This window comes from Diadema antillarum, unplaced genomic scaffold (assembly GCF_040938485.1).
Source record: "Diadema antillarum isolate AM-2024a unplaced genomic scaffold, OU_Dant_1.0 seq00000079_RagTag, whole genome shotgun sequence".
Classification (NCBI taxonomy): Eukaryota; Metazoa; Echinodermata; class Echinoidea; order Diadematoida; family Diadematidae; genus Diadema; species Diadema antillarum.
Window position 1 is genome coordinate 3,734,616 of NW_027271172.1, and position 19,619 is coordinate 3,754,234.

Here is a 19,619-nt window from a genome sequence, read left to right on the forward strand (position 1 = left end):
CCTGTTTACATTTCATGCAGACCTCTGTTAAACTTGTGTGTGAATGACCCGACCTGATCGGATGATAGTGGCACCCTGGATCCCCCATCCTTATTTTTTTTCTCATATTTTCCCCTTCTAATGTTTCAAAGGTGGCATGACAAGATGAATGTCACATCATTTTCCGCAGTATTTAAAGTTCTTTGTTAAAGTGTGTGCTGCACTAAAAGGAGCGCCAGAGGGGGTACATTGGTGACGTGCAAGTAAACAATCTGGTGGAGGCTACGCTGTCTACGTGACCATATCTGAGACTGGAAATTGCGGGATTTGTTTAGAGCCCCTGTCAAAAGTCCAGGATATCCCAAATACTGATTGGATCTCGCATGGACTTGGAACCGAATTGTTGATATTTTTTTCTGAGGAGAGTGCTTCCACGGTTGCATGATACAAGTAGGAACCCGTCCCTGCAGGAAGCTGTACAACCCATACAGCATCCTCAAGTTTTCTGTCATCTTCAAGTTCTCGTCACCCAACGGAAGCGAACTTCTTTGCGATCATCCTGTCTCGCATGGTCTGGGTTTTCGCTCCTCTTGCTTTTGAAACGGCGGGCGGACTTTAAACTCCTTCAGCTGCTCTGTGTAGAGAAATGAAATCTCCCGGTACTCAAACAGTATAGCTCCATACAGTTTGCTTTGCTCCTTTCCTCTTGCAACTTGAGAGTGTGTGCAGAGATACCTGGATAAATGTGAGTCTGTTTTTTACTTGAATTGTCATCACTTCAGATTTGATCATGCATCCAGTGTTTTGTTGAGCTGAAAACTTCACCCAGCACATCTCAATCAGAGTGCCGCAAAGAACGTGACATTCGATTTTTGTTGGCCTCATCGTAAAGAAAGTGTTGAGCAGAAGTTGACGTATACGAATGATTAACTCTTTCATCACCGTTTTGCTCAATTTCAAGGGCAGTTTGGTATATCGGCCGGTCCGCAGAGAGTTAAATTGCAGGTTGCTTCATGGGTGATGGTGCCTCTGTACACACACTGAAGTTTGAACCTTTCACCTCGGCGTGACTCTGCTCCGAGGATCACCTGATTGCATTCTGCTGTTGCTAGGAGAGGATTCCTCTGCCTGGCGAATAGAATCTTTGAAGATGGGGCGACGTCGATCAAAGAAGGAGAGTGATTTCCAGCGAACTCTTGTGCCTACAAGAAGAGCGTCCATAGGTAGAATTTCTCTCAATTTCTGTATCTGCTCTGCCACTTGACTGATTAATACTGTGAAAGTGGAAATTTTCGCCGTGTTGAAATTTTCGCGCATTTCGCGCAACCAGAAACCAGCGTGAAAATAGAAGCACGCGAATATTTTTGCTTGCCGTATGTTCCTGTACTTGGTGTCTAGATTCCGCGGAATTAAAAACACACGAAACTCTTCTCACCCGGCCAAGCGCGAAAAATTAGTCGCGCGAAAATATCCACTTTTACAGTATGTGTATAATGTTTGTGGCTTGTTGTACCAAGGATTTACTACAGACCTGGGCCCTGTTGCATAAAAGTTATGATCAAACGCAAGTCAAGAAAATCATGCGCAACTTGATTTTCAACCAATCAGAATGGAGCATTTGGGACTTACGTTTGATCTTCGTGACTTGCGTTTGATCGTAACTTTTATGCAACGTGGCCCTGATCTGGAAGTAAACTCCGCGGTTGTATGATGGTAGATTGTATGTCGCAGATTTGTCAGTCAGTCTCACGCTGGAGACATGTTGAACATGAGCATGCGTATACACATGAAAACAATCCCAGTGACTCTTTAGGGTATCTTTATTGAGTGGAAGGAGGATTTGTTTCATGGAAAGTCAGTACCATTGTTGTATTTGGCTATAACATGGAGAGGGAACAATATGATTGAAGGGTGCATGCTTTTGGGAGTTTTATTTTACTATTATATATTTTGTTGTTGAGTCAACCATTTCTGTCTGGATGTTACAGCTGCTTTAAACGCTGATGCGTATTGCATACATGTACTATACTTATCATCATTAAGTGAATTTGCTATTAAGTATTGGATTAGGTTAATGAAATTACTATCTCAAGAAGCAACCCTCATTTCATAGGGCAAAGCTTCTGGCAGTTAATCAGCCATGTGTTATGTTGTTGCCAAAAATATCATTTCTGAGATAAATATGGCCATAACATCTGTTGTGTATTCATGGCCTTTTGTCAGATGTATGGGTACATTTACTACGTGATGTGTCATTACAGTGATATATTTCCTGCTTGCCCAAATGGACATTGGGGCGAGGACCCCATGCGTTTGATAGCTGGCAGGTACCCAATCATGTATACCTGGGTAGCGAGTTGCAGGTGCCCCGGGTAACTTTGTGATTGTAGCTATGGTATTTCGGTGAATGTGTTCTTTTGACTGCCTGATTGATTTTTTTTAAAGTATTAACTGAGCATTCAGCCAGAGTGTTATATGTTTTTATGTATATAGTGACAGTATGATATGATTGTATGCATCTGATTGTTGAGAATGAATTTTCATGGAGTTTGTGAGTGTTGAACGCACATGTACATTCACACAAGCGATGTGTGCTTTGTAAAAGTTTTTCTTTTTTGTAAAACAAAATTACAAAGGTTCCTTCTTTGGGTCGAAGTTACTGTGTATTCTTTTGCAAATTGTTAATAATTGTTTTAAAGTCAAGGAGCAACAAAATCAACAACACAAGTCTCTGTTTCCTAAAGAGAAAAAGATACACATATTGCTTTCAAATGTCTGCAGTGTTGATATAATTCTTTTTAATAGTGTAATCATCATTTGGGGCTGCAAAATCATGCTTTTTGCAGTGCTTGCTCAATTATTCAGTAATCAATTACATTTCAGGTACCCTGATATTTTAACAATTTCCTCCTCTGCATCAATCTGTTTTCTCAAACTTCATTTACTGATTGAAGTTTGAACACCGCTCAGCAAGGAAGGTTGCCAAGGAAAATACTGCTGTCCGTTAAGATCATGCTGGTGTAATCAAGTCAGAGGCCCATCATTATCCTTTTGCTTACATTCTTTTTATAAAATGGAGCCACACCAGCTATCCAGAGCCCAGAAGTTGTAAATGTGTTTGGAATGATCATCGTTACCAAGCATTCTACTCTGTTTTCAGTGATGGTATATAGTAATCATGGTACAAATTCTTATTGTTGGCCCACACATGCGTATCACCCTTCCGACCGCTGTCAACAACACACTTTTATGAAGCATTTTTTATTTGTTATTAATGTTTGACTTCCTTGGAGTGTTTACAATTATTATATTGCCTCTGCTTATCTCACTTTAGGAGAGAAATTATCATAAAGAACTTGGCATTGAATCAACTGCTTCAGTTTTATCAGACGATATCAGAGATAAATGCACAGTGCATTAATGAGACGAAATAGTTGGCAATGGTGGGCGGGGGGATTTTTTTTTTTTGTGGAGGATGATCTTCCTCAGACCATCTCTTTTTGAGAGGGAGTGTGGGGGTGGGGATGGGGTGTGGGGCTGGGGAGGGAGAATAGGAATCTTGTGGTTCTTTATTGTCTGATGTTGAATGTGTATGAAGAAATCTGCTTATTCTCAAATAATCTGCTATCTGCAGGCCATGGAAAAGTTGCCATGCCACCCATAGAGCAACTTTCACTCTTTATACCATAGCATGGCAGTTGCAGAAACCCCCTCTATAAGTACTGCCATCATTGCTATCATCATTACTATTTATCGTCATTGGCACCAAATCTACCACTGCCAATTCAGGCAATCTCAACCTGGTATAGGGGAAGCTGTGCACCCTCGTGGGACCAGATCATCAAAGTTTGCCCCTTGTCCACACTCCACACAAAGTTTCACTTTGTCCCCTTCCCCCTCCTTGAACTTCATGAGGTATATGATATAAAAGTTACTGCTCAAGAGCAATCAAGTCACTGATAATAACTCTTCTGAGATGGAAACAATCAATGTACTTTGCCCCCCATACCGTGGTGCTCGCGCAGCGAAACTCTTCAGAGTGAACATCAGTCAGGTGATAAGAAATCAGTACTTTTTTCACTGGCGCCAGCATACTTGCTTCAGTTGAGAGGAAACGAGCGCTGCGAGTGCATTTCCGTGAGGATATCCTCCTGTTTCTCATATCTGGAAGTGAGGTGTTACGTTGTTTTCTAACACTATTTGTTTCTACATGATGGGGATTCCAAAGTGGAGGTGCCATCGCAGTGTGCCTAGCCAGATAGCCTCCGGTCCTGCTCTTGGCTGTAGGTGCTGCGCCGTTTGCCCCGAAACACGGGCTTCGCGCTAGACCTATCGAGCCCAAGTCTGCAGTATTTGGCAAAATTGTGTTCACAGGTCTCCGTAGCTCTCTTATAGGCCTATGGAGAACTATCAAAACTTTCAAACTGAACTCTTTTTGGATGTTGGACTTACACCGCTGTGTTGAAGGCATCTTGTTGGTTTGTTTTTCGCCCTTTGTTTTTTTCCTGAGAATCGTTGCTCTTCTTCCTTAAAGCAACTTTGGTCACATATTCAGACTTTCTTGCAAGAGAGCAAGACTTTGTTTCTTTACGAAAAAGGCTGTGTGTTGTGGTTACCGAGGATTAGTACCGTCATTCATTGGGAGAAGACACCTGCGCCTGACGCGAGACACCTCAACTAGACGATTAACACGTGTAGTTGGCACCATTATTGCTTTCTCAGTGGTGGAAGCTGCGCCGTGGAAGAGTTCAAGTGAACTTATCATCCCCTCGAGTCATCTGTGTTAATGCTTTTTTGTATTTACCGCATCAAGCGTCTTGCATCATCACCATCAGTCATCAGCATTTTTATCTTACAAGTCCCCATTTCCACAGAGACATTTGTGCGACCGCAGCCCCAACTGCATTCATGTGGACATTCGAGCCAAGTTTTGAATACGAAACTGACTCGATTTGTCTGAATCAGTACCAAGTCTCTGGGTCCCCACCCCAAATCCCTTCGCCAGCTTTGGATCTATTGCAGACGTCACCTGTTGCAACTTCTTGTGAGGACAGTCACCCCTGATCAACTACGATTGAACAAACTGTGACAGTTCTTCCCCATTGCTGTAAAATACCGATAAAAAAACAACTGCAATATATTCTACTGATCCATACTCATTTGCTGCAAAAAATTGAAAAACATCAACAACGAAAGAAGGCAAATGCCAAAATTTGTACATGTACTCAATCCTACCTTGACTCGAAACTGTTAGCATTTCCCTGTATAAATATTTTTCTATCTTTTGCAAAATCGATTGTCGTAAGGCACAAAGTTCTTAGATGGTCCGGGTAAACTTGCTTTTTTGTCACCATTTTTTTTTCAACAATGGACATTTCGCTCCAATCTCTCGAGATGAAGAACGACTGGGAGTTTATCAATACGTACCTTTACGACATTCTCGAAATCGGAGAATTGTCAGGTGAGTACAGAGATGGTAGAAGAGAGGAAGATGTAAAAATAAGAAGTCGGTATTAAAGGGATGGTATAGTTTTGGTTGAGGTGGAAATTCAGATTGTAACTCTTGCCAAGATGATTAGAAGCCGCTTTGAAATATCATAGAGCATACAATTCTAGAAGAATGCGAAGTTTATTTGATGAAAATCCGTTTTGAAATGGCTGAGATATCCAAAAACATAGTTAAACAAAGTAGTCCTAGTAAAAGATGGGTCCCAACTTTTATTAGGACCTCTTTGTTTTTTAATATTTCAGCCATTTCAATACCAATTTCCATCAAATAAACTTTGAATTCCTCTTAGAATTGTATGCTCGTTTATATTTCATACGTAGGAGATTTCTCATTATTTCACAACAAGTTGAAAAAAAGCTGAAGCTCCATCTCAAACAAAGCTATAAAATGTGAACTCACATGTTGGCCCATTACAGGCTTTTGATGTGCTTTGAGAAGTGTGAATAATTTGTTTTTGAAGACAGTGTATTATGAGATTCTTTAGCAATACACAGGGAACAAATTTCAAAGGTATGGCATTGCAGTTAAGAAGTAGACTCAGAATTCATCTGCAGCTGAAAGGAGAATATCGAAAAGGCCATACAAAAGTTCTTGTTGGGTAGGACTAGGCCAGCTCTTGAAGACTCAAAAATATATATCTCTGTTTTCCCTCACATGTTTTCATACAGTGTGTGTGTGACTGTCTGTTTTAAGTTGAAAGTGTTCTAGGACCTATAAATCAAATTGCATCGAGACTACCGGTAGATGGCTTGCCATCATGGTCTCGTTAAACTCTGATATAAATGGTCTTTAACTCTGAGACGATGTCTGTGCTTTGGTGACTGCTTTGAATGTTTCTTTTTCATTAGCGATTTCTGTAATGTACGCATTTTTATGCATAATGTGAGAACAAAAGCTTTTCCTCATAAAAACAGCTTAATATCCAACTGTGTCCTGCCAGACAAGTTGGACAAGATGCAGGTTGTATTAAGAGATTTAAAAAAGATACAAAGCAGGTATCAGAATTTTAAATTCCTGGCATCACCCAAAAGAAACATAGGTCTGTATTTATATTCGAATAAATTCCAAATTCCCTTAGTCAGGACAAAAGTGGTAAGCGCGCGGCAGTCGCATCATTCGCCCCACGAGAACGACAAAACGTGATCTGATGGGCGCATTGCAATCTCTCCTGATGGTTGTCCTTCGAAGGAATCACTTCGAGCAGGAGTGCACTTCAATCTTGGCAGTCTGTGAATAAATGTCTGAAAAAGATAAAAGCCTCAGATTTTTTTTTATCAGACATGTAATCCATCTTCTTATATCATTAAAATATGACTTGCCAAGTTTATGCTAAAACATGTGGCAAGCCACCGCTGATTCATGCCAGTTTAAAAAAAGAAAAGAAAAAAGAGAAATAAACAAAAGTGGCAAGAGCAAAACATATTTGTGGTATGTTTTGTAATGATTTCTGAAATATGGGAGGTCGACTTCTATGACTCGTGCCTTCCTGGTGCCCCGACTTCATCCCAACTGCTGAGAATAGAAGCCTTGCCGTCAGTCTCTTGCGCAATCTCTCCCAACCCTTCTTTCTAGTCTTCTTTCAACTATTAAAAGTATTAGTTATTTTTTCTTTAATATGATAAACAAACTGTGTGTGTTTGTGGGTGTGTGGGGTTGGACTGTGCATGTTTCTCTGTTGTGAAGCGCAGATTGCACAGATCAACCTGCACAACATGCACAAAAACCTCCACTTATAATCAAGTTTAGTATGAATAGATTCCATCAAATTTGAATGAGATACACATTCTTTTAAAATGTAACTACCTGCGTGATGATGATGACGATGATGATGATGATGATAATGATAATGATAATGATGATGATGATAGTAATAGTAATAATGAAAGTAATATTAATGCTGATTGCAATAGTAATGACAACGATAGCAGCAGACTGTAATTTCTTTCCTTTTTTTAGGGGAAGATATTTCTGTAAAAAGCATTGCAGTTGTTTTGCAGACCAATTGCAGTCAGTATTTTTGGGAGCTTGGAGTGTAAGGTTAGCATTTATTTGCTATTAAATGATTTTTATTATTCAATAAACGGTATTGTTTCCACAGAATCTGATATCTGATGAGGTACTATTATATGAAATGTAACAACATCTGGTTTGATTAGGTACATTGTAATACAAAGGCAAGGTATGTTCAGATTTTTTTTTTTTTGACAGTACACATAGAGCATTAGAAAGATCAGGTTTTTGTTGGTTAACAGTACTAGACCAGCAGTGTGCAACTCTATTCTCTTTCTGCCCATTGCACTTTCAGAATGTTTCCTTGTTAAATATGAAAATTGAAGGGTTTACTGAAGGCAATATTAAGTGATGTTTTTGTTGCTTGTCGGAGAAGTTCAAATTAATGTATCTCAAATATTATGTGTCGTGCAAGCCTGGCATGATAGTAAACTGATAAGCAATTCAATTTGGAAATTGTGTATAAAGAAACTATAGATCCTTTGTAGGTAGTATCCTCTTCTAGGTTATTCCAATGAGAAATTAATATTTTCTTCTGCGATGCAACTGTTACATCAAACATTTTAATTAAAATTGATGAGATATGATTCTTCAGGCAGAAATGATGAAAAAAAAATAATTGGCAGCATAGTGCATGGATTCTGTCAATCACTTTAATCAAGAGAGAATGCATTCACAACTGTGCAAATCTCAAAATCATTGAAAAAAGCTAACAAAACCAAACAAGGAAGAGGCTATTATATTCAAGGTTAAATGTCTCAGTGTGTGTTTAGTAGTGGTCATTTTTACTGCAGCAACAGGAAATTTGCACTGGCAAAGGATTGCTCATATTTCATGTTTATTTTCATATTAGTAAACAGCGCCTAGTGCGGCACAATATTTCCCTTTATCCTAGAGATGAAATTAGTTTCCTTTGTATACTGTCTTGTGGGAAATCCTTCCATTTCTTGTTGGGATGTAAACAGAATTCTGTAGGGTCCTCTTTTTTGTTGTTGTATGCTGGTTGTATATACGTGCCCTAACATGGAAACTTAAGAAAGGTCTGATGGGACATGCATGAAAGCAATGAAAGATGATACAGATTGTAATCAGGACCAACCTGTTTTATAGCATCATTAGAATTCATGACAATAATCTCTTTAGTGAATACAGTCTGACTGAAATCAATTAGGGATGGCAGTGAGACAGAGCAGATCCATCGGTCCGGTTCAAAAGGAAGCATCTCCCCCTTTACAGCACCGCGAGGATCGAGAGAAGAGAGTTGTAGACACTGATGAGAAATGATTGATGATTGCAATTACGGAAATGGAAAATACACGTTTGGCCTGAGGGTTCAAGCTGGGGGTAAAGCACGAACAATGCAAATGTTGTGATATTCGCACATGTCGTAGCTCATCTGTATTCTGTCTACGTGCAGTAAAAGAATACCTATCTACAATACCTTTCATTGTTGCCATTCACTTCCATTGTGCTAGTGTTCTGTACTATTCTTTTGGACAGGGCGTTTGTCGATCAAGAGCCTACAGGGCATGGGAAGCATTTAATGAAGTCAGTACGTGGAGCTACGTCTACCCACAGTAGATTTTGATTGTCTGTAGAGTGTTGCTCCACCTTGGCACACGTGTGAACGTGTCTTTCTTCCTCTCGAAATGTTTCCTGAACGATATTCAGAGTTCACGGGACAGTTTCGTCAGCATTATGTGATCAACAGGAAGTCAAATACGTAGGAGACAGGATTTCCAAAATGGGTTTTTTTTAAAAAATTGATCAGTATTTATTCAAGAGTGAGATGGTTAAGGAAGTTTTACATTTCGAAATGGTTTCAACATTGCAATCTAACTTGCACAATTTCAAAATAAGAGTGAAATTGTTATTAAGGAAGTTTTACATTTTGAAATGGTTTCAACATTGCAACGTAAATCACACAATTTCGAAATATCAATGGAAACATATGAAATAACAGCTTTACATAAAAACATTTATTCAAAGAAAAGCACAAAGATAGTGCCTTGATTTTAATGAGTTATTGCTTTTCAGTGGTAAATAAATTCTGTATTATAATGATCCAATAAGCCTCTTACAGTACATCATGTGTCTCTACATAAACATTTGTCCACACTCGTTAGAAATGCACATTAAAGTGCACAGGGTGTGGTGAGTGTAAGAATTTGACCCCTTTTATCATGAAATGAAAATTAGCTGACTGGCTTTGGTGGTAATTATGCCATCCTGTGTTACATCCAAATGGTAACTCAATTCTCCTCCGCTTTGACTCCCATATCATTCTACACCCTGACGTTGATTATGATATCCCAGTGCAAGTGCAAGGAAAAAAAATAATGTTGTGTTTGTATTCAATCACAATGACTGATCGGTGCTTTTGTTGTTATCCGATTAGCAAAAAGGCATTTCATGTGAGATATCAATGCTGGAACAGCTACTCGGCGTGGCTAGCTGCATGATTTATGATACTTGCTTTCGATATTGATACTTCTATATAGATTATTCAGTGGGAGTAGCAGAGGCGATCATGTTTTATACAAGCATTGCACCGTCAGCCTAAGTGGCAATATTCAGTCACTCTTAACCAAATTTTGTGTAATATCATGAAACGACGACAGCAACAGAATAATGATCTCAACAATGAATCTCGTCAATGACAACGGCATCAACAAACTATTCTCATGCACAAATACACACAGACACACACACTCACACAAACAAGAACAACATGTATATATCTTATTGTAAATGGCTTTGAGCATTGTATCACCACTTACAGATAGATATGCTGCAGGTATGAACTACTGTATACACCATATATTTTGCGAGGTTTTGTTTGTGTGAATCTTGCAAGTCAGGTGCTGTTGGTGAGTTTAAAAACACATGAAAATATTAACTCTGATCGTGACATGAATATGACATGATCACACAAATTCTCTGTTCACTTCTGTACTCGTGAAATTGTCTTGAAATCCTGATTCGTGAAAAATTAGAATGCTAAATATTCAGCGTATAGAGTATTTCATAAATATACATTTTCATATAGTAGCTGCATAGGATTTTAAACCGCAGTTTCAATGGTTTTTTTTTTTTTTCAGTCACAAACTGAGAGGAACAAAATCTTAGAAAAGTACTTGAATGCCCTGACTCACAGGATTTTAAACTCTTTGATTTGTTCTTGCTTGTAATGGCAGAAGAAGAGTTCATTGTTTTTATGCAACAGTTTCTCTTCAATGAAGAGGTTTGTTTGAGGTGGTTTTGCTGTAGTTTTAACATTTACGTGTATCATATCTTGCCCTACTTTGTAGCTTATCAGATGTACTTCATAATGGTGAATTTCCACATTCTGATCTCTATCCAGTTCTTCTGTAAACTGAGAGTAGGTGAGATAAGGAAGGTGGAGACTAGTTTCTGAACTTTATTTTTTAGTGTTGTTGACCTAGGTGCTGAATTGAGCCAGAAATCCGTATGTGAGGATTTCGGTTCTTTCTTGCAGCCCTGTTCATTTCCTCTCAGTGCTTGTCAACTTGCCTTCATGCGTAGGGTTGCAAAACAGAAGTGGCAGCACTCGGAAAACGGCAGACAGCCCCCCCCCCCCCCCCACACCCTTCCCCCTCCCCCCAGCAGATGAGAATGCCATGTTCATGAATGAAGGAAGTAGCAATAAGCTTGTGGTGCCACAAAATTTGGTTCAATTTCATTGTAGCATAATTTCTCTGTAATGTATATTTCATTTCCCTTTTGAAAGTGAGCAAGAAAGAGACAGATAGATAGACAGATAGAGAGGGAAAGATTGTGAAAGAGAGAGGGAAAAAAGTATGATAAAGAGGGAAATGAAAAGAAAAGAGGAAGGTGTGGGCATTTGATTAAAGATGAACAATTTCTTGTGTTAATTTCTTCTTTTATTGTTCTTGAATGTAAAGACCATATTCTGTTAAACAACAGCTGACACTATTATTAGATATGAGTGAAGGTGCGATTGGTCGAAATGGTAGACCGTAGCAAAGAACAAAAATGTTAGCAAGTATGTGGGTTTTGCAATGAGTGTACAAAAGGTTGCATGAAACTGCAATGGCTTGATTTACGTGATAAAGCGTAGGTGGAAGTTGAGCAATAGTAACCTTGGATGTAAACCAGGGGGGCGTTTCATCAACGAGTTCGTCGGAGTTTTCACCGACAAATTTGCTATCAGCCAATCACACCAAGGATTTCATTAGCTTTTAACAGTTGTCAGTGTAAATCCTTGCGTCTGATTGGCTGATAGCAAATTTGTCGGTGAAAACTCCGACGAACTCGTTGATGAAACGCCCCCCAGACCTGAAACATATCTCAAACTGGATGAGTGTTGCAAACAGGGGTAGAAAATACCCAACCTTATACTGTAAACATCAATATTTTCGCGCGATTAATTTTTCGCGCTGAGCGGCTCGAAAACGTATTCGCGGGTTCTTAAATTCGCGCTCCGCAGCAGGTTACTTTACTGTAGTACACATTCACTGCTTTCATCCAAAGCCTCTGCTACATAGCTTGCTATGCCAGCGTACGACAAGCGACGTAGCGAGCGGCTCGACTGCGAGTACAAGCACTCAAATACGTAGTACAGCCGTGACTCTAGTACCGTAGTCACGGGGGACTGTAGCATCGATGCGTGCAGTGCACACATGCATGCTACAGTACACAGCAATCTAGGGTATCGTCTCTTCGCACAGTACTAGTAGCGTAAACATGCCTGTACATTGTACTACGCAGTATCATCGATGAAGCGCACACAATTCATCCCGTTCAAAATGTGCGTAGAAAATTGTGAAGATATATTCGCGCGGTTTTGAATTCGCGCTAGCCGAGCGTAGCGAGAAATCCGCGAAAATTAATGTATCGCGAAAATTTCCACGTTTACAGTAGTTTGCCAAGAAATGACGTCAAGAACAATGTGTGTGTTTGTCGCTATCCCTGTCTTTGTGTACACGAGTGAGCCAGGAGAACAGAAGAGAACATGAAAAATCTTGAAGTGCTGTTGATTCAATATTTTGAAATGAAATTGCCCAGGGACCTCCAAAGAAGGTTCCACAAAAATTGTTTGAAGAGTACACTTGGGGAGGGAAAAAAACCAAAATAATAGAGAGAGGGAGGAAGAAGACAAAAGAAAAGTTGTCATTTTTCGAGTGAACATTTGCCAGAGTTTGGTATTATGGAAATTGTCCAAAGCAATGCCTTGACCTGACTGCTTGTGGTATTTTGATTTTATACTTTTACCATCCAGTTTTGTATTCCTCCATATTCCCCCTTCTCTCCCCCCCCCCCCCAACTGTTGTATCAGCAGTGTTTTCAGATTTTAAAGGATGTTCCTAGCAATGGTCCATATGTTATTATTCTTCTGTTTTCTCTCCTTGCAGCGCTATGTGGGGACCGTGTGGTTCAAATGACCAGAACCTACAATGACATTGATGCAGTCACCAAGCTACTTGAGGAGGTCAGTACTTTCCTAATATAATTATTTTAAAGAAATTAATGTTTCATCTGTAATATTGCCAATAATCCATGACAAAGCTATTTTATATAAGGTGTTAAGACCATTATACCATTTTATTCAAATTCATTGGTGACATTATTTTCTCTGAGAACCTTATTCATGGGTGTTTTTATTCACCTGCTCCTGCTAAATGCAGTTCAGTACTTTGCATTCAATTTGAATAAATTGCTAAGTCAGGTAAGCCTCATTGCAAACTTTGGTTGTTGTTTTTTTGTCAGGAACAGCCCTTTGTCAGAAAGCTCTGCATGTAATTTAAATATTTTAGTATATCTTGTCCACATTGCATCAGCGTTAGATGAGCATGATGCTACTTTCAACATACTACAAAGTTTGAAGTAACTTTTAATAATCTTTCATGGTGTGTACATATGCTTTTAATTGTTCACTATGCAAGCAGCCACGGCACACTCATAATTTGCCGATTGAATGAGCACTTCATCATAGTGTCAAGCATTGTAACAGCTTAAGAGTATTTGAAGTGAAATGTTAAAGTCTGTCATTGGGAAAATGATGTTAAATTCAAAGGCTGTGATGAAAGCATTGAATGGAGTCAGTCCTTGTGTATACATGTACCATAGCTTTATGTACTTCTTGTTCTTGCTTTTCATTTGTTTTTGTTTTTATCTCTCCCCTCTCTGTTTTTCTTTATTGTCTGTTTTTATGTCAGTCTGTATGTCTGTATTATACATGTATCAGTCTGATTCTCTCCATGTCTTGTTATCCCTTGTTCATTTGTTTTGTCATCATTTCCTTGCCTGTTCCCATAACATGCTATTTCTTTGACTTGATGCGCTGTATAAGGCTGACAAAATATTTTTCCTTCTGTTTTCTCTCTTCCCTAAAATGCTTGATTTGCGAGAATAGAAGGAAAAGGACCTGGAGCTGGCAGCCAAGATTGGTCAGTCTCTTCTCCAGCAGAACAAACAGCTGGAGGCCCGCATCGAGCTGATTGAGGAGAATCTCACCGTCATCGGAGACCAGGTGAGCATCTCAAGTCTTTCCTCCTCCTCCTCATCCTCGTCTTCTTCTTCTTCCTCCTCCTCCTCCTTCTCCTCCTCCTCCTCCTCCTCCTTTTCCTCCTCCTCCTCCTTTTCCTCGTCCTCCTTCTCCTCCTCCTCCTCCTCCTCCTCCTCCTCCTCCTCCTCCTTTTCCTCCTCCTCCTCCTCCTCCTCCTCCTCCTCCTTCTCCTCCTCCTCCCCCTCCTCCTCCTTCTCCTCCTCCTCCTCCTCCTCCTCCTCCTCCTCCTCCTCCTTCTCCTCCTTCTTTTCCTCCTCCTCCTTCTCCTCCTCCTCCTCCTCCTCCTCCTCCTCCTCCTCCTCCTCCTCCTCCTTCTCCTCCTCCTCCCCCTCCTCCTCCTTCTCCTCCTCCTCCTCCTCCTTTTCCTCCCCCTCCTTCTCCTCCTCCTCCTTCTCTCTTTGTCTTAGTCTCTATTCCCCCCTCTCTCTCCTTTTTTCTTTCTGCCATGCCGGCTGACCACACCCCTCTCCTCCTTGGTTGCCATAGCAATGATGGTTTTCATGTTGTGTAGTGCCTCATCACCTTGCTGTGATGCTGGAAGCGCTTTACAATGTATCAACACTCTGGTCACTAAAACAAACCCTCACCTCCTGTTATTAAACACTAACTCCCCCTCCCACCTCCCTCCACTATTTTGCATACACATACTGAATCCATGGCTTTGATAACTCCAACAATGCTTTGTTTTACCCTCATAATAGATATCATAAATACTTGACAATGCACTCTTTGACTCTCCTCTTTAAAGGACAAGTTCACCTTCATAAACATAAGGATTGAGAAAATGCAACAATATTAGTAGAGCACATCAGTGAAAATTTGAGGAAAATTGGACAATCGATGCAAAAGTTATGAATTTTTTAAATTTTTGTGTTGGAACCGCTGGATGAGGAGACTACTACAGCTTGTGAGTCATATGCGTACAACAGTATAAAGAAAATGTAAAAGAAAATTCAACATATTTTCACTTTTTTCGCATAATAAAAGAGCACTTGACTTGCCTCTTTCTAAAGGCAGGGGGAATAATATTACCCATAACATTTGTCGGTAACGAGGCAGGGGAATGTGTACTTTTTTCAAAAGATGGAATTTTGTGAAATTCTCTTTATATTTTCCTTATATTGTTGTACGCATGTGACATCTAAGTTATTCATACACTGCAGTAGTCTTCTCATCCAGCGGGTACTGCACAAAAACTTCAAAATTTCATAACTTTTGAACGGATTGTCTGATTTTCCTCAAAATTTCAATGATGTGTTCTACTAATATTGCTACATTCTCTCAATCCTTATGTTTATGAAGGTGAACTTGTCCTTTAATATGAACCCATCTCTTTTTCTTGGAATGAGTGACTATTAACTTGATCATCACGGTGAACTCTTCTCTATTGGGAGCACCGAAAGTGCAAGGATACTATAATCTGTTTTTATAAGTGTGTAGCTGTAACCAGTCCAGGTTTCCTGTGTGTGTATAGAAAGTGAAACAGCTTTGTAAATAGAAGTGATATATTTATGCAGTCCTCATAAAAAGCCGACTCCATATTTCCTCCTATGTTTAGAATGCATGTAACAATGTCCGCTGGCTCATGGAGAACTTTCAGTTTGTGTTTATGGAAAAAGAAAGAAATAAACAAACAAAGCAACGGACAAACGATTCATACACTACGGACCGTACATACAATCCAACACACTGTCAAGTTTGTGAGGATTTATCTCTTTAATTTCAGTGCGTGCTCGTGTTTACAACTGCATGAGGTATACACACCACTACTGACAGTATTTTCATGGAACGGTGTTAAAGTTGGAAGTGAATAATGCTTTGTCGGCATAAATAGCCGTGGCTTGACAACCTATAATATAATATCTATAAATATTGCACACGCAACACACATCGGACAGCTGTTTCCGTTGCTCTTGTAGCACTTGGGACTCGCAAGTAATTTCAGATTTTGTGGTGAAGAGAGAAAGAACACTTCCGGTCACAAGATTAGTGATACTCTGTTTTCTCCCTTGTTCTGAACCCCCTGATAAGAATGCGTGCTTTAAATATATTACAAGCCATCTAGGATATACAACATGTAGGTCTATGCACAATTATGACCTGCATGTAATTGTAAATTTATCTATAAAATATTGGAAGGATATGAAGTGAAGAGAAATTAGCCAGTGAGAATTAATAGGAAAGGCTGCATGAGGTATCATAATCCTATATTAAAGGTTAACATTCTCATCTGTTCATCTATTTCAGATTCTATGTTATCGTTTATTTATTCTTATTTATTATAATTATTATTATTAATTTTTTTTAATGTGTCATTTGCTCCATAACTTGGCAGGAAGGTAAAATGGTCCAAATTATAGTGATGTATCAAATTGATAGATTTGTTGGAAAATTCTTCTTAATCTACCTGACATTGCCTACATAACAAATGATATCTTAATACCATGAAGAACTACTGTACCTCAGTGTTAAGGAAGTAGCGTTCTCATCGAAATACCGTACTGCCACAAAAAAAAATAATCTGCTCTAAAGCACATCAAAAGCTTGAGCCAAAAGTTTACTCGGCGCACGCGCAGGGAAATGCTCGTTGCAATTTATCTCGAGCCAGTTTTGGGGCATGTTGTGCCGAACAGTAATTCCGAACGTCTTATTTTGTTTGCTCATGTTTCATTATGTGTAAACTTCTGGTGTGGGAGTGTCTCTCTCTCTCTCCGTTTTTAATGTTGACACATCATTAAAAGTTGATGATAACAACATGTCATGTTGTTGTGAATTATTTTGCCACCAATCTTGTGTTAAGAACATGATAAGGGATCAATATTTCCTTCTAACTGTGTTTACTTCATGTTTTCAGAGCCCTATTAATTCTTTTTTTTTTCATATCTAAAGGAACCACTGACTTGTTGGTAAATATCATCGAGCACTCTAAAAAAGTAAATTAAGAAATTCATGAAATATTTTGATGGCAGACACTCTTACATTATTGATACTTTCTTTTTAACTAATGGAAACAAATTCTCATATCTGGATTATTTTTTCAAAGAGGGAATGTAGATGTTTGTCCAAAAAAAGGAAAACATTTGTTAAGTCAATACATGGACTCACAGGGAACATACATGATATCCTATTGTATTTGATATTTGAGTCGACCATCTTTTATCGTTTTTATTCTTTCTGTAGAGGAGGGGGAGGAGAGTTTCTGGATCACACCAAAATTGTATGATGCTTCCCTAAATAGGTCCAATCAAAATTTGATAAATTTCTTGTTTAAATCTGCTCACCACATTTTTCATAATTAGATTCAAACATTAAGACTTAAGTTTACAAATGTTTCCAAAATTTGTCACAAGAAACGTAACTCCTCAGCTTATGTTTTGTTTTAAATGAAGTATATAATCTTAAAAAATGACCCCCTTCCCCCATGAAAGAAGAAGAATTAATGAACAGTTTTCAAGCAGCATCCATGTTGTCTCTTGATAAATTGAATAATTGTACTTTAACTCTGAATAATGTGTGGCTTTTCGGCCCCACACCTGTTTCCCAAAGGAATTCAAAGGCAATATTGAGATTGGCTTATTTCAAGAAAGATTGGTCATGACTTCAAATTTTAATATTGACAATTTTTAGTGAAATAATGGAAATTATGTACTGAGAAAAGTAAATTATGATATATCAGTATCATACCTACACATTGTACCTTGCCCTCCTGAGTATCAAAAAAAGAAGAAGAAGAAATGAAACTGGATATCATTATATCACACATACTTGAGATGCTCAATATTTGTAGAGAGATTTAGCCATCTACTTAAGACTTCACAATCTGATTAGTGAATGTAAAGTTCAATTGGAAGAACATACAGTTTTTAACGCGCCTGATCATGTGATCAACTCTAGGTGCCCATTTAGTGCATGAGCAGACGTTCGAGAGTAGTCACGTGTGCAGGCAACAAGAATCTATTTTTATGGCTACTTACACTGATTATGACGTTCGCTCGTTATAATCTAAGTAGAACAAGAACTCAAAGGTGGAAATGATAAGGGAGAAATGTTGTGTTGTCAACCATTACACATTGAATTTTGATGGTCCCATATATTTATGCAAACATTGCGCAATACTCGGATTTCATCCTGAAGTTGAAATGATTGGACTTATCCGTATTGATCAAATTTCTTTGCTCTATTTCCATCCATTTTTTTTGAATTTAAGTTTATCCACTCATCACTTGATTTATGAAGTTATAGACTCCTCTCTTCATATTTTTGGTGGTCTGTGCATTCAATATATTCGGGGGGGGGGGGGGATTCACAGCTGTATTCATTTCATATAGCTTTGCTTGGATACATGTATTTTGGTCAAATACTGCCGACTGGGGGAAAAAAAATCACATGACATTTACATTTTTGCCCTTCTTATATGCAAATCATGTCCAACCCTTCGCACCTTTGAAGATTTTGCAGTTTGGTTTTAAAAAAGATGTAAATGCAGCCAAGAGATAATGGCAGACTTTTTTTCTTTCTGATTTGGCCAGTACCTTCTCTGGCAATGAAACTAGAAGAAGAACAAATGAGAGAAAGGAAAAGAAATGAGATAGAGGAGGAAGAGAAGGAAGGAAAAAGAAGTGGAAGAGGAGGAGAAAATATGATGACAAAAAAGGAGGATAGTAAAAGATAATCTCGGCTTACTGTCGGTGATGGTATCAATGATCTTGTTTCTGCTTTCTCTATGGGTATTTGCTCATCTATTTTTTTAATCACATGTGTCTCTTGCTTTTTATTCATAATGATGACTTTTATGTTTTTTAGTGTACAACATTTATTTGACTCTAAGCCAGGCACACGCCAGCACTAGAAGTGAGAAAAGGTTGCAGTAAACTATAAAGTTTCGATGTGCCGCATCTATGTTGTTGACAATTTCTTGTGATAACATCCCATATAAACACATTTATTGATCAGTACCGATTTCATGTACAGTATATTCCAATGCTAGTGAGATTCAAGTGACACAAAATTTTACAGCTCTTCTAGCTGACGTACTGATTTGACGTTGCTTCAGGTATCAATTAATGACAGAATGACTAGCTTATATATAACCAAATTTGATAGACTGTAACTTTTCCTGTTATCAGTCAGGAAAGGTGACTGATAACTGCAGCCGAGTATCAGAGTGCTCTGTAGTGTTCAGTCTGTAAGCAGGCAGAAAAGTAGGAAGGACATAAAACCATGATAACCTCCAAGTGTAGGTCACTGAGGTAGTTAAAAATTGAAATGCTTGAAGTTGGCTAATTTCATGTCTTTTATCGGCAGTGTTCTCACCCTGTAGATATTGACAAAGTGCCGTTAAACTCATTTCACCTTTTAGTAGCACAGTTGAAGATAAAAATCATTTCTTTCATACTGAGTAGTTGGTGGTTTTTGATATTTGGATATATCACACTTAGAGGGGCATACTACCAATTATTTGAGGTGTCATAGTGATAAAGGGGCGTTGGCAGAGGGAACTTACATCAAATGTCTAGACAGCACAACATATTCAAGGAGCATTTCCTTATTCTATATCATCTGTTTTAAAGG

The 19,619-nt window shown here is 38.8% G+C and overlaps 1 pseudogene; it reads left to right on the forward strand.

The window, feature by feature from the left end:
- Positions 1 to 19,619, forward strand: part of LOC139726174 (trafficking kinesin-binding protein 1-like) — a 75,019-nt pseudogene that overhangs the window by 38,338 nt on the left and 17,062 nt on the right.